The 13747-nt window shown below is 47.4% G+C and overlaps 1 protein-coding gene across 1 annotated transcript in view; it reads left to right on the forward strand.

Annotated features, from left to right (window-relative positions):
* The first annotated feature begins 3432 nt into the window (after positions 1-3432).
* POLM (DNA polymerase mu) overlaps positions 3433-13747 on the forward strand; it is a 301712-nt gene continuing 291397 nt past the window's right edge. Inside the window, exon 1 of the mRNA XM_078666923.1 lies at positions 3433-3480. The gene's annotated coding sequence lies outside the window, so the exon portion shown is untranslated. The remainder of the gene's footprint in view (positions 3481-13747) is intronic.

Genomic DNA, 13747 nt, shown 5'->3' on the forward strand with positions numbered 1-13747 from the left:
CCTAAAGGGACGAAACGCATTTGATTCGATAACTAAAAGTCGTTTTTAGAACAAAGAGAAGATCATGAATAAAGCAATCAGTTTTTAAAGAAAAATTATCATTGAGTCTATTTAATATGTAACTTTTGTGCATTTACTCTCGAACTTGGCCGAACTGTTTGGCGTATTATTAGGAACCATTCCATGTATTGAGTGCAGAGTCTACTGTGTTTGGTAATAGTCATGGAGTTTCTCCTGTGAGGAAGATTAAGACGACTGGTCTTCCATTTTAGTCTTATTATAATCTTGCCTCAGTCTCTTTTTGTAAATCACAGGTTATTCAAGGTTATGGTGAGACTGGTAGATATGGGGGGCTGGAGGTACATCAGTAAGTCCAGGAATGGCAAGAAGAGGACCAGTAAGTCCTTGGGGTAAAGGAAGATAGTAGGCCCCAACATGGATAGGAAAGAATTGTTATTCAGATAGTTCTGATCAGTGGGTCTTTCTGTGATGGTAGTATTCTAGCAAAGGGGTAAGAATTTAGCATGTGCAGGTTTACGGCTGGGGCTGAGGATAGAAGACAGATATGAAAGTAGCCATGGGTGTATATTTGGTGAGAATTCTGCAAAGGTAGTATGGGAAAAGGCAAACAGGTAAATAGTGGTAATGATGATCAAGGAAAAAGCACAGAAGAAAAGCAATTGTTCCATAGAATGCATGGGCTCTAGTCAAGGGTAAACCTTTTTTTGCAGCTGAGGGAATTCAGGTGAGATTTTGAAACCCGTCAGATGAATCATTTCCTGGGTTTGGGATATTCACTTTAAGAGTTGTTATCAAAGTTTGTTTGATTTGATTGCTTTGGGTAAGGAGATAATAGCAAAAGTTGCCCAGATTTCGGTGGCAGAAAAGCAAGCAGTGGGCCATAAGGCAGTGTAGCCACTCTGCTCTGGAGCAGCAATAGGTCTGAATAAAGAGCAGGACAGTTGGCCAAGGAAGGGCAAAAATGCATCACAGTGAGAACAGACTAGCGAATCGATGTCCAGCTGTAGAGCCAGTAGGTCCAGGGTGTTGAAGAAAAAAACAGTAGGTCAGAGGTATGAAGTAAGACCAATAACTCCAGGACATAGATCAAAAAATGATTAAGAAGCACAAGAATGTAAAGATGACAGGATGTGAAGAAGACTTCGGAGGTCCAAGCAAAGATATGTGTAGGAGTACCATGGGCTTTGAATGTTACAATAAAGAATGGTTCAGAATTAGGAGAAGGGAGGGCGTGGCTTACGCGCCGATGTGAGATGGCGGACCTCCCGTGAGCTCTGGAGAGTTGCGGACCCCTGATGGGTTTATAGCCTCTTCCTTCACATTTCGAGGCCGGAATTCTGCATTCTCCTTCGGCGGAACATGGTCCGCTTCGGTTGTGTACAGTCCCGGAGTTTTTGAACCCGGTTTCGGAGACTTGCGAGCTCTTTCTCCCAGCGGCTGCTTCTGGACGCGGGCGGCCGCCATTTTGAGCCGCCGCGCCGTGTCTCCTCATAGAAGTTCGTAACACCTCCAGCTATTCTTCTGGGACATTTCTCGCTTCACACCGCCCATAATTCGCCGGCCACCAACAAGGTATGGCGTTGTTGTACTGCTGGCTGCTTTTTTCATGGCTCACTCCTCTTCCTTATACAAATACTTTACCTCAGTAAACAACGGCCGCCATTTTATAATTGTGGCGCGAAGGTGTGCTTTATGTCTCCTTTTCTCTGACAACGTGCTATGGTGCTTTATTGCTGGCTTATCCACCTAGCAACTTTCATGAACGCTTTGCTGACATGCTATTGCCTTATGCGGTTTTCCTCACCCTAACGTACGGTGGAGTCTGAGCAACCTGCTCTCTTATACCGTTCTTGACTGGGTTGTGCCTCTTATTGCCTCAGTGATTTTGCGCAAGTTTCCTGCGACATTCCTGTTCCCGATTTGCCTACTCTTTCTGTGCTTGGTGGCGTTTTGCTGTTTTTCTTTTTTTTGCAGCCAACGTTTTTTTTCTGCTTCCCTGGTCGTGCCCCTCTGCTGTAATAATGGCACATGACACGGGCAGCATGAAGTCATCGAACACAGGTACCAAGCCTAAACGCCTTAAACATGACCCTCCTTCTCCGATTCACACCTCCCAGAATCCTATCTTGGACTCCATCTTAGAGGAGGTTCGGGGTCTCCAACCCTTCATGTCTGCCACCAACGAGAAGCTCAAGCAGATTGAGGAGAGATGGGTCGTTATGGAAGGCAAGGTTCTCAGTTTAGAGCAACGTGTCAGTGATATTCAAGATGTCTCTTCTAAGATACCCATGCTGGAAAAAGAAATTCAACAGCTCAAACTACACACAGAGGACCTTGAAAATCGCAATCGGAGAAATAACCTACGTATTTACGGGGTTCCGGAGAATCTCGAGGGGCTGACATGGTGTCTTTTATACGTAAGCTTCTTCATGAACTCTTAGATCTTCAACCAGCCTCTCATCCCCTTAATATCCAGAGGGCTCATCGTCTCGGACGTCTGACTTCAAATCCATCTAAACCTCGTGGTATTATCCTTCTTTTCCTCGAGTTTGCTGAATTAATGACTGTCCTCAAAGCTGCCAGACTTAAACGTCGCCTAGTATGGGCGGGTCATACTATTTTTATCTCTCAAGACTTGTCAAACGCAACCAACGCCCGACGCAAGGAATTTTTGAATCTTCGTCCCCAAATGAGGCAACTGAACATTCAATATGGAATCCTTCACCCGTGCTTTTGCAAAATCACTCATAATGGCCGTACCCGCTCTTTTGATGATCCTCAGAAACTCCACGAATATCTTCAAAGTGTCTCTGCACCTACCATGGACGTTAATACTTGATGTCTTTCTTTTTCTTGATTTTTTTCTCCTCATCTTGCCATCCTCTATTGAATTATTGTGATTACTCTGGCCTCACCATGTTTTTTCTTTTTTTCTCTCTATGTCATGCTTTTACTGTATTTTGTCTAATGCTCTCCTGACGCTTAGTGGGGTCCATACCTCCGTTGGCGTCTCCTCGCTCCCGATATCTTGGTGTTCTCTTTCCTCTCAGATCTGGCATTCTTGCCTTGATTTGTCTACTTATTCCCTTTCCTTCTCCTCTCTCTTTCTTTTCTTTCTCATAGTCTCCCTTTTCCGGTTCTACCAAAGCTTATTTTCTTCCATCTTTTGTCTTCCCTTTCATTTTTTCTTTCTTGCTCTATTCTCGGGTATACAATTTCTGTTCTCTGTTATGTCATTCTCTGTGTTATTGGGCAAATTCGCAAATTCGCTCATGCTAATCTACTTCTGTTTGGTATCATGTATATCTGTAATGTTTATGTTGCTTGTGTCTTTTTTTTGTAGCTGTCCTCCTGCAGTCTGTTGGCCCCGGATGTTTCCCTCCTTCCTCACCTTCCACCATGTGTAACTTTGTCACGTGAAATGTCCGTGGTCTGGGACACCCCGTCAAGCGTCAAAAGGTATTGTCCCATTTATCCAAGTTAAATTCACAAGTGGTTTTTCTCCAAGAGACCCATTGTACGCATGTAGAATCTTCCAAGCTCAAGAGACAATGGGTGGGTCAACTTGTGTTTTCTCCTGCTGTCATCAAAAAGGGAGGTGTTGCAATTTTATTTCATAAAGGTTTGTGTGTCCAAATTCTCTCTTCAAAGCAGATGTCGAAGGTCGCTGGGTTATGGCTAAAGTTGTCATCCAAAACAAAACAATGGTTTTACTGAATATGTATGGCCCTGTCCGTCCTGATCCCAAATTTTGTAATGATGTTAAAGTTCTTATTTCCTCAATTGACTGTCCTAATATTGTGATTTCTGGTGATTTTAATCAATGGTTGGATCCTTTTTCCGACAGACTCTCTTTCAAATTTCATCCCGACAAAACACATAAATGTTTCCAGTCAGCTATTTCCTCCCGCCCCCTATACGATTTATGGAAAACTTGTAATCCCGATACCCTAGAGTATACTTTTTATTCGAATGTCCACCATACTAGATCCATTACTAGCATTACTAGATGATTATATTTTAGTCAGTAAGTCTCTACTTCCCACAATTCAGAAATCCGAAATAGGTTCTATTTTTATTTCGGATCATGCCCCAGTTTATGCAACCCTTGACCTTACCCTTACCTCTTCCAGCTTTAGCCGTTGGAAGTTCAACACATTCCTCCTGTCTGATACTGTGTATATGAAAGAGGTTCAGAATTTTATAGCTGAGTTCTTCACCTTTAATGTTCCGCATGACACCACGGTTCCCAATAATTGGGATACTTTTAAAGCTGCCCTGCGGGCCTTTACAATTTCCTATGTCTCAAAAAAAAAGAAACTAAATAGAACTAAGTATACGGAGCAACTTAAGAATATTAAACACCTGGAACATTCGTATTTCTCTTCTAAAGCGGCGGATGCCCTCCATAACCTAATTAAAGCAAAGTCTGACTTGAATAAAATTGCTACAGTTGAAGCATGTAACACTTTGTTGAAAATTAAATCTAAGTATCATGGGGGTCAGAATAAGGCTGGTAAAATGTTGGCGAACTACCTAAAAATCAAATCTGAACGTAAAACTGTAGGCCCTATCCTGAATGATTCTACGAACAAACTGGTCACTTCCGATGAAGATATTGCAGAAGTTTTTCATAACTACTATCGCACTCTTTATACCGATGATACTCACCCCTCCGCTCAAGATTTGTCTTCTTTTTTTGAAGGTCTCCACCCTCCTGTACTCCGGGATGACTTTGCTCAATTAGAAAAAGATATCTCCTCTCACGAGATCCTTTTGGCTATCAACTCCTTGAAAAAATCAAAGGCTCCTGGTTCTGACGGATTGCCCATTGAGTTTTACTCTGCTTTCCATGCTATTTTTGTGCCTAAGTTACTTCAACTTTTTAATTCATTTATTGCTGACGCTAAGGCCTCAGGGTCTTTCTTGGATGCACTCATCATCATAATCCCCAAACCTGACAAGGACCATTCCCAGTGTAAAAACTTTCGTCCTATATCCCTGATTAATTATTTGCTAAAAATTCTCGCCTCCCGTCTTGATTCTCTCATCCCCCTTTTAATCAAAACTGACCAAGTTGGTTTTGTAAAAGGCAGACTTGCCGTTGACAATGCCCGTATGTTTGCTAATGTCATTTCCCATAGTAAACACTTCAAAGCCCCTCTAGCTGCCCTGTCCCTAGATGCAGAGAAAGCTTTCGACCGCATTAATTGGCTATTTATGTTCCGCTCTTTGCAATGGTTTGGTTTTGGTCCCTCTTTTATCTCCTTGGTTAAACTCCTTTACTCAGCCCCCTGTGCCAGTATTTTTGTTAATAACCAATTTTCTAGGTTCTTTCCCTTATCCAGGGGAACGAGGCAAGGTTGCCCCCTATCCCTGTTATTGTTTATACTTTGCCTTGAACCCTTTCTTGAACGGATCCGCTCTAACCCCCAAATATCTGGGTTAAAAATTTCCTCTGTTGAAACTAAATTATCTGCATATGCGGATGACATCTTAGTTTATATGGCTAATCCTGTTATGTCACTTCCCCCTTTTCAGAACGAAGTCCTTCTTTATTCCTCTGTCTCTGGCTATAAACTTAACTTAACTAAAACTGAAGTCCTACCTTTAACCTCTAATTGCTATCAATACATGTTTAATTCCACTGATTTTGCGTGGTGTCCCTCCAAGATCAAATATCTTGGCATTTGGTTTTCATCGTCCCTTACTGATACCCTCAAAATTACATTCGCATCCCTCACTCAGAAAATTCAATCCCTCCTTCACAGTTGGTCCCCCTTATTTTTATCCTGGTGGGGTAGACTTGATACCATCAAAATGATGATTACTCCTCATGTATTATATACTGTTTCGATGCTTCCCATGAAAATTCCGAACTCTTATTTTACTCGTTTAAACTCCATTTGCTCTAAATTTTTGTGGAATAACAAGCACCCTCGCATTGCCTTACATAAGCTCATACGCCCTAAGAATGAAGGTGGGGTTCGTTTCCCTCATTTTAAACTGTACCACTCTGCCTTCTGTATTAAGCAATCTTTTTCTTTAGCTTTTGATTTTAACAGTGTACCAATACCTAAATGGATTGCCTTCGAACGTTCATAGTTAAAAGATTTTTCGTTTCAACATACTGTTTTTATGTCCAATTGCTCCTTTTTATCTAAACATACCATTTTAAAACACTCACAAACTTTATTACATGATATCTTCTCTAAAGATTTATCTCCACTCCAGTGCTTTTTGGCTTCTAGTGTATGGTACAACAAATTCCTCAAATATAAGGGCAAATCTTTCTATTACAAGTATTGGAAAGAAAAGGATGTTATATTTGTTCATCAATTTTTCACCAACAATGTCATTCTCTCTTTTCCCGAACTGCAAGTTTTATACAACTTACCTTTATCTTGTGTCAAGGAATATACTATTATTACTACTAATATCACAGCTTATTTATCAACATTTCCTACGTCTGATACCTTACCTTCCTTTTCTCCTTCCACCCCCCTTTATCCTTTATTTTCTCTACATCAACCTAAAGCTGCCCTTGTCTATAAAATATTATCATCAAATGTTCTGGAGCGGCCTAAATCAGCTTCTGAGCTCGCTTGGGAATCTGATTTGTCCGTTTCTCTTTCTGTTAATGAATGGAACTGTATATGGAGCAAATTGTTTAAGATTTCTGTTGCTGCTCGCATTACGCAATCATTATTTTTTATTTATCATAGAGCTATTCTTACTCCTGTTAGTATTGCCAAATTCTCGCCCTTATCTAATACTCTGTGTTGGTCATGTTCTTCACATACAGGTACACTTAAACATCAATTGTATGAATGTCCTTCTGTTTTAGCTTTCTGGAACTCTGTTTGGAATACTTGCATGCGCATGTTTCATTGTTCTGTTACCTTATCATTCATGAATGTGTTTTTAGGCTCTGATTCAGTTGATATAGATATTGTTCCTTCTAGTGCTAGACTACTTGATCTGTTCATTGCTATTGCGTTTACAGTGATTTTATCTTGTTGGAAGGATAACTCCAAATTATCTATTCTTACTTGGTGGAACTTCATATGTGATGAACATAGGATTGCTATTGCTTCTACCTCTTCTGTCTCCTCTAAAATTAAATCTGATCTTCTTTGGCTCCCCTTTTCCAACTATCTTTCATCCACTTCTATCTGATTGCTGGGCCTTTATATTCTCTTGCTTTTATTCCTTACTCCTCCTCCTCTGATTTTCCCATTTTCTTCTTCTTTTTCTTTCTCTATTCTTTCCTCTTCTTTTCTTTCCCTTCTCTCCCTCTTATTTTTCCTTTTTGCTCTTTATCTCTTCTTCTCTCGCTGAACCGTTATTTATAGCTTTTCTGTGCCTCATATTGTTTTTCATTAGGTTCTCATGTACTATTTTATCATTTATGTATTGTCTTTTGTTCAAATACAATAAAAATTTCTTAAACTGAAAAAGAATTAAGAGAAAGTTAGGGAAGTTTTCTTTAGGTGGCTGGCTGGAATGTGCGTAATGAGTTGTCAGGTTGCTGGGCCCCAGGGCCTGGTACTTGGTACATAAATAAACATTGTTGAAATTTAGAAATAAGTTTAAAGGGCATTGTAGGACTTGACCCTTTCCCCAGAAAATGTTCGTTTTTTTTTTTTTCAAAACCATCTTTATTGGCATTTCAAACATGGATTGTGGAAACATTCACAGTACTCCAGACACTGGAGAGACCGTAAGCAAATTATCGTGAATCACAGTTGCAGCAATCAACATATGTAAGCGGATAAAACAAATGACATTAACCTCCCGGATCCCCCCCTCCAACCCCAGAACATCCCTCCACCCGGTTCCCACCCCCACCCCGTTCACGATGGTCACCAGAATCTAACACAACGTAAGCTGTACTAAGATGTCCATGCACTCTCACTCCCGCCCCGGTACTCATGACAATTGATCTACGTGTGTATCCTGCTGCGATGGCGGCTCCAGCCACAGCCCCCTATACTCTGCCCACCTCTTCCAGATTTTATAATGTTTTCTAGGGCAGCCTCGGGCCTCAAACACGGGGCGTTCCAGTCCCATGCAGTAGTCCATGCCCCGTTTCCAGACCCCAATCGGGGGCGCCCCCGGATCCTTCCAGGCACGGGCCACATCCCGCTTAGCCACTGTAAGGCCCAAGAGTAGGATATGCCTCTTATAGACGTTGCCACCCACCTGCTCCAGGACATGTAAAAGACCCAGCTGCGACGTGCGCGGGAGCTGCCAGCCCAGGACCTCATCCAGGCAGTACCAGACACGCTTCCAAAATCGGGCGATAGCTTCACACGTCCACACCGTATGTAAAAACGTGCCCATTTCCCTACCACGATTCAGAAAAGGGGGTGGTGATGAACAGAGTGTCTGAATTAAGCAGACCACTCTTACCGAGTCCAAAGATCAGGGCTTGATCCATCACCGTTATTTATCTCACTGCCCCATCCCAGCTCAGAACCTGGCTATATGCAAATTAGTCTGTCCCTGGCCCAGTGCATCATGGGAACAGGGCAGACCAAACTACCAAGCCAATTCTTCACCAGAAAGGAGACAAGCTACCGGGGACCGGTTTCTGGCATTTCAGCCTCTTCGGCCCGGCTTGCTTGAATCCTGATGGAGCAGTGAGAAAGGGACTCATGTCTGAGTATACCCTGCCACACCTATAGTGGCCAAAAACGATTCAGAAAAGGGGGTGGTGATGAACAGAGTGTCTGAATTAAGCAGACCACTCTTACCCAGTCCAAAGATCAGGGCTTGATCCATCACCGTTATTTATCTCACTGCCCCATCCCAGCTCAGAACCTGGCTATATGCAAATTAGTCTGTCCCTGGCCCAGTGCATCATGGGAACAGGGCAGACCAAACTACCAAGCCAATTCTTCACCAGAAAGGAGACAAGCTACCGGGGACCGGTTTCTGGCATTTCAGCCTCTTCGGCCCGGCTTGCTTGAATCCTGATGGAGCAGTGAGAAAGGGACTCATGTCTGAGTATACCCTGCCACACCTATAGTGGCCAAAAACGATTCAGAAAAGGGGGTGGCCGCAGGCAGTCAGGGGAAGCAATCAGTCCAGCCCGCCACAGCCTCTCTCTCGTGTAGTAAGCTCTGTGTAGGTATTTGAATTGGATGAAGCGCAGCCGCACGGCGACAGCAGCCTCTCTCGGGGCCGCAAGAGCCTCCCTCCACCCTTCCTCATCCATCTCCCCCACATCTCTCTCCCATTTGGACCGCAGACCATCCAATGAGGACGCACAGTGTGTGACTAGGGATTGGTATATGCATGAGATCTTCTTCTCAGTCAGTTCACCCATGAACAGTTTAGCCTCAATGGGACTGAACTCCGGTAGCGAGTCCAACCCCTCTAATGCAGGGGAAAGAGCATGGCGAAACTGCAGGTATTTGAAGAACTGTGTGTGCGGCATTTCAAACTCTTCCCTCAACTCCTGAAAGGACTTAAGGGCGGTGCCCCTCATAACGTGTCCCAGCGCCGAGATTCCTATCGAGTCCCAGCCACGAAAGCCCCTCAGGGTTGACAAGGCCGGCAGGCCGCCATTCTGCCACAGTGGGGTCTCCCCAGTCAGCCTATTCCACCACCCCATACGATGAAGCGCCCTACGCCAGACCTGAAAGACAGTTTGCGTAACCACCGGGAGCTTCTTCCGTTTCCCAGCTGAGTAGAGAAGTGTGTGCAGGGTGTCGGGTTCCATTAAATACCTCTCCAGAGCATACGCCGGGTCACCCCGGTCCCCATACCACCATTCATTAAGTATCAAAAGATGGGACGCCTGGTAGTAGGAGAGGATGTCCGAAGACGCCAGACCACCGCAGTATGTAGACAGGAAGCAAGTGCGATGGGCCACGCGCACAGCCCCCCCAGCCCACAGGAAGCGGCCCAGTGCCGAGTTGACTTGGCGAAACCATTGCGGCGAGATAGGGTACGGGTGGTTCTGCAGTTGGTAAAGCAGGCGCGGGAGGGCGACCATCTTAAAGATGGCCGATCGGCCGTAGAGATTCAAGGGCATACGGGACCACGTCTTCATGTCCGATCGGACTCTGTCCCAAACCGGAACAACATTAAGCTCCCACGAGACCCCAGGGATGTCAGTCAGGAATACCCCTAGGTACTTAAGGCCTCCTGTCGCTATTTGTAAAGCCGACGCCCAGGCACCGGGAACTGCCCCGCTGCCCAGGGTCCACAAGACTGACTTCCTCACATTGAGATGCAGCCCTGACACCTCACCAAACACCCTCATAATCTCAAGTATTCTGGGACCCGACTTGTCGAGCTCTGTAATGAAAAACAACACGTCGTCCGCGTACAGCGCGATGCGGTCCGAAGGCCCAGCTTCCCACTCAAACCCTTTCATCTGTGCATCAATGCGCACCCAAGCCGCAAGGGGTTCCATTGCGAGGGTAAATAGGTAGGGCGAGAGCGGGCAACCCTGCCGGGTGCCCCGCCCGATGGGAAAGGCGTCGGAAGTCGCACCCGCCACCCGCACGGACGCCGTTAGGTCAGTGTAGAGCAGTCGCACATACGAGAGGAAGTGAGGGCCAAGATTCAGGCGCGGTAGAAGTGCCTGTAGATACGTCCAGCTCAGCGAGTCGAATGCTCTGTCTATGTCAGCCAGTAGGAGCGCCGCCTGGGTGCCAGTAGCCTTCATCATTTCCAGAGCCACTTGAGCCCGCCTGATGATGTGCCTAGTGGCCCTGTGGGGCATGAAACCCGCCTGGTCCGGATGGACCAGAGTGGCAATGAGAGGCAGGAGACGATTGGCCAGCGCCTTCGCCAGGATCTTCGCCTCTATATTCAGAAGAGAAATAGGGCGGTATGACTCGTGTTTATCCGGCGGTCTCCCCGGCTTGCAGAACACCACTATCTCGGCATGCCTCCAATCCGATGGTAGCCGGCCCAGCTCCCTTGCAGCATCCAACGCCTTCTTGAAATGGGGCCCTAACTGAAGGTGGTATTTCCGAATGAACTCGCACGGGAAGCCGTTCGGCCCAGGGGCCTTCCCGGCATTCAGCTCGCCCAATGCTTTACCCAGTTCCTCCGAGGACAGAGGGAGCTCTAGATCATCACGCTCCTCGTCGGAGATCCCCCGTGGCGGGAGATCCGCCAGGAATTTGTCTACATCTGCCGCCAAAAGGGAGTCTCTGGGGGCGTATTGCGCCTCATAGTAGTGCGCAAAGCTGGCAGCCATGGTCCCAGGGTCTGTGATAGGGGTCCCGGCCTCATCCATCAACGCCGGTAATGTCTGAGCCTGGAACGCACCCTGGCACAGCCTGTACAGCATAGAGCTGGATTTATCCCCCCACTGGTAAATTCTGCTCTGCGTTGCCAGCCATATATGGCGTGACTCCTCAAGCAATAGAGAAGCAGCATCTTTCTGCGCCTGCAGGAGCCGCCGCGCATCCTCCTCCGCCCCCGTCTCCGTAGACCGCGCCTCCAGGGTATGGATGCGATCTTACGCCTTTTCCAGGTCCTCCTTCCGAGTTCTACGGGCCCTCGCATACCAGGCTATGTCCACACCCCTCAGCGTTGGCTTCATGGCCTCCCAGAGGGTCACCGCATCCGAGCCCCGTCCCACGTTCTCTTCCCAGTAGTGAGCTATGGCTTCACGCATATGGGACTGGTAATCATCTCATTGCAGATGCCAGGTAGAGAGGCGCCACCGAAACGGCTGTCGCCGCCTGTCAAGGAGAATATCTATCGTGATGGGGGAATGATCTGAGAGCCCCTGGGCAGAATAGCGGTCGACGCCACCCTCCCGATCACGGCGCGCGGGACAAACAGATAGTCCAGCCTCGAGAAGGAGCGATGGACCGCCGATATGTAAGTGAATTCCCTACTGTGTGGGTGTTGGCAGCGCCAGGCATCCATCCAATCCATACCTTCTACCATATCTCTCAGCTTCGTGGGGGCAGCTACCAGCTGTTCGCCAGCAGGCCTAAAGCGATCCGCGGATCCATCCATCACGTCATTCCAATCACCACCTATCACAGACAGGACGTCCGGTACCTCGGCCCAGATCGCAAACAGCTTCTCCACTAGAGACCATTGCAAGGGGTGGGGAGCATACACACAACCAAACACCACTTGTTCCTCACCTATCATCCCTTTGATGAAGACATACCTGCCCTGGGCATCTATCCACTGCGAGGAATGGGTATAGGAGACCCTCTGGTGGACCAAGACCGCCACCCCCCGGGACCCTCGGGCAAAACCTGCATGGTAGACCTGGTGATACCCATAGCGTTGTAGACTCAAAGTCTTCGTACCCAGGAGATGCGTTTCCTGCAACAGGAGGACGTCAGCCTTTACCCTCTTCCCCTGTCGCAACACAGCCCCTCGTTTGATTTTATCGAGCATGCCCCTCACGTTCCAACTCATTATTTTCAAGGTAGCTCTGGGGGGCTCCAATGCAGGACTCCTAACCGCCATTAATAGCAAATGGGCGCAGCCGCCCGGGCATAGGAGAGCGCAGTCGCACATATGACATAAGGCGAATCTGGCGAACCATCGTGCGTGAACATGTTACCCCTGTGGACCCAAACATCCCGTATCCCCCCTCCCCCAAACCCCAGACCCAACCCCTACCCAACTCCCAACAGACCGACCTCCCCCCTCCCCTATACCTCAACAACATTGAAGTACCTGTCGCGGTGCAGGCGCGCCCTAACCCCCAACGGGAGGTCAGCGGCCACCCACTCCAATGGATCCCCACGAACCTCTCCCCCAACAGTCCCAACTACCCACCCAGCTAACAGACTCCCCCCCTAGCGTCTCCCACTTAAGTAGGAGGCAAGCCCTTATAGAAGAGCTATCTGACCCCCCCCCGTCCCCCACACCATCCCAAGACTGATAAAGTATAGCAAGCAGCAAACACACAGTTCAGCAGCAAGCCGCAGTCCTAAGAAATTGAGGAAAACCTTCTCCCAGCGGGAGCCTGAAATCAGCACAAACAAGTTCAGTCCCCTGATGTACCACCATCCTTGCTGGGGTGGTCTGAGTCTGCGGGTGCTCCATCTCGCTTTCCACCACGTGAAGGGGAGCGTTTTCGCGACCTTGACCTTCTGTTCCTTCTGCTCTTGGCGACTGAATCTTCCCGCTCCGGCGATGGGTCCCTCGAGTGGCCCGGGTTCAGACCCGGCTGAGCATGCGGCCGGACACTTACTGTCTCATCAGTCCACTTAAAGACGTCCTCCGGGGTGTCGAAGAAATGGGTACGCGATTGGTATATGACCCGCAGGCGGGCCGGATAGAGGAGAGAGTACTGGATCTTCAGACCCCTCAGCTTTGCCTTGGCTGCGATGAACGAGTGGCGTTGTTGCTGCACGATCCTGGTATAATCCGGAAAGATCATTATTTTCTGATTTTCAAAAAGAAGAGAGTCCTTGGTCCTCGCCTCCCGAAGGATAGTGTCCCTGTTGTGGAAATTTAGAATCCGTGCAATCACCGGCCTGGGCCGCTCCTCTGCCGGCGGTTTCTGCGTCAGGGCCCTATGCGCGCGTTCGATCACAAAGCATCGTGACAGCACTTCTGGGGGAAGCCAGGACTCCAACCATTGGGACAAGAACAGTTCCATGTTACCCTTCTCGCAACCTTCCGGAAATCCCACGAAGCGTAGGTTGTTTCTGCGCGCCCGCCCTTCCGCATCTTCCACGCGGAGCGCAAGGCCTCTCTGAACATTTTCCATCGCCGC

Source organism: Lissotriton helveticus, chromosome 11 (genome assembly GCF_964261635.1).
Source record: "Lissotriton helveticus chromosome 11, aLisHel1.1, whole genome shotgun sequence".
NCBI classification, from domain to species: domain Eukaryota; kingdom Metazoa; phylum Chordata; class Amphibia; order Caudata; family Salamandridae; genus Lissotriton; species Lissotriton helveticus.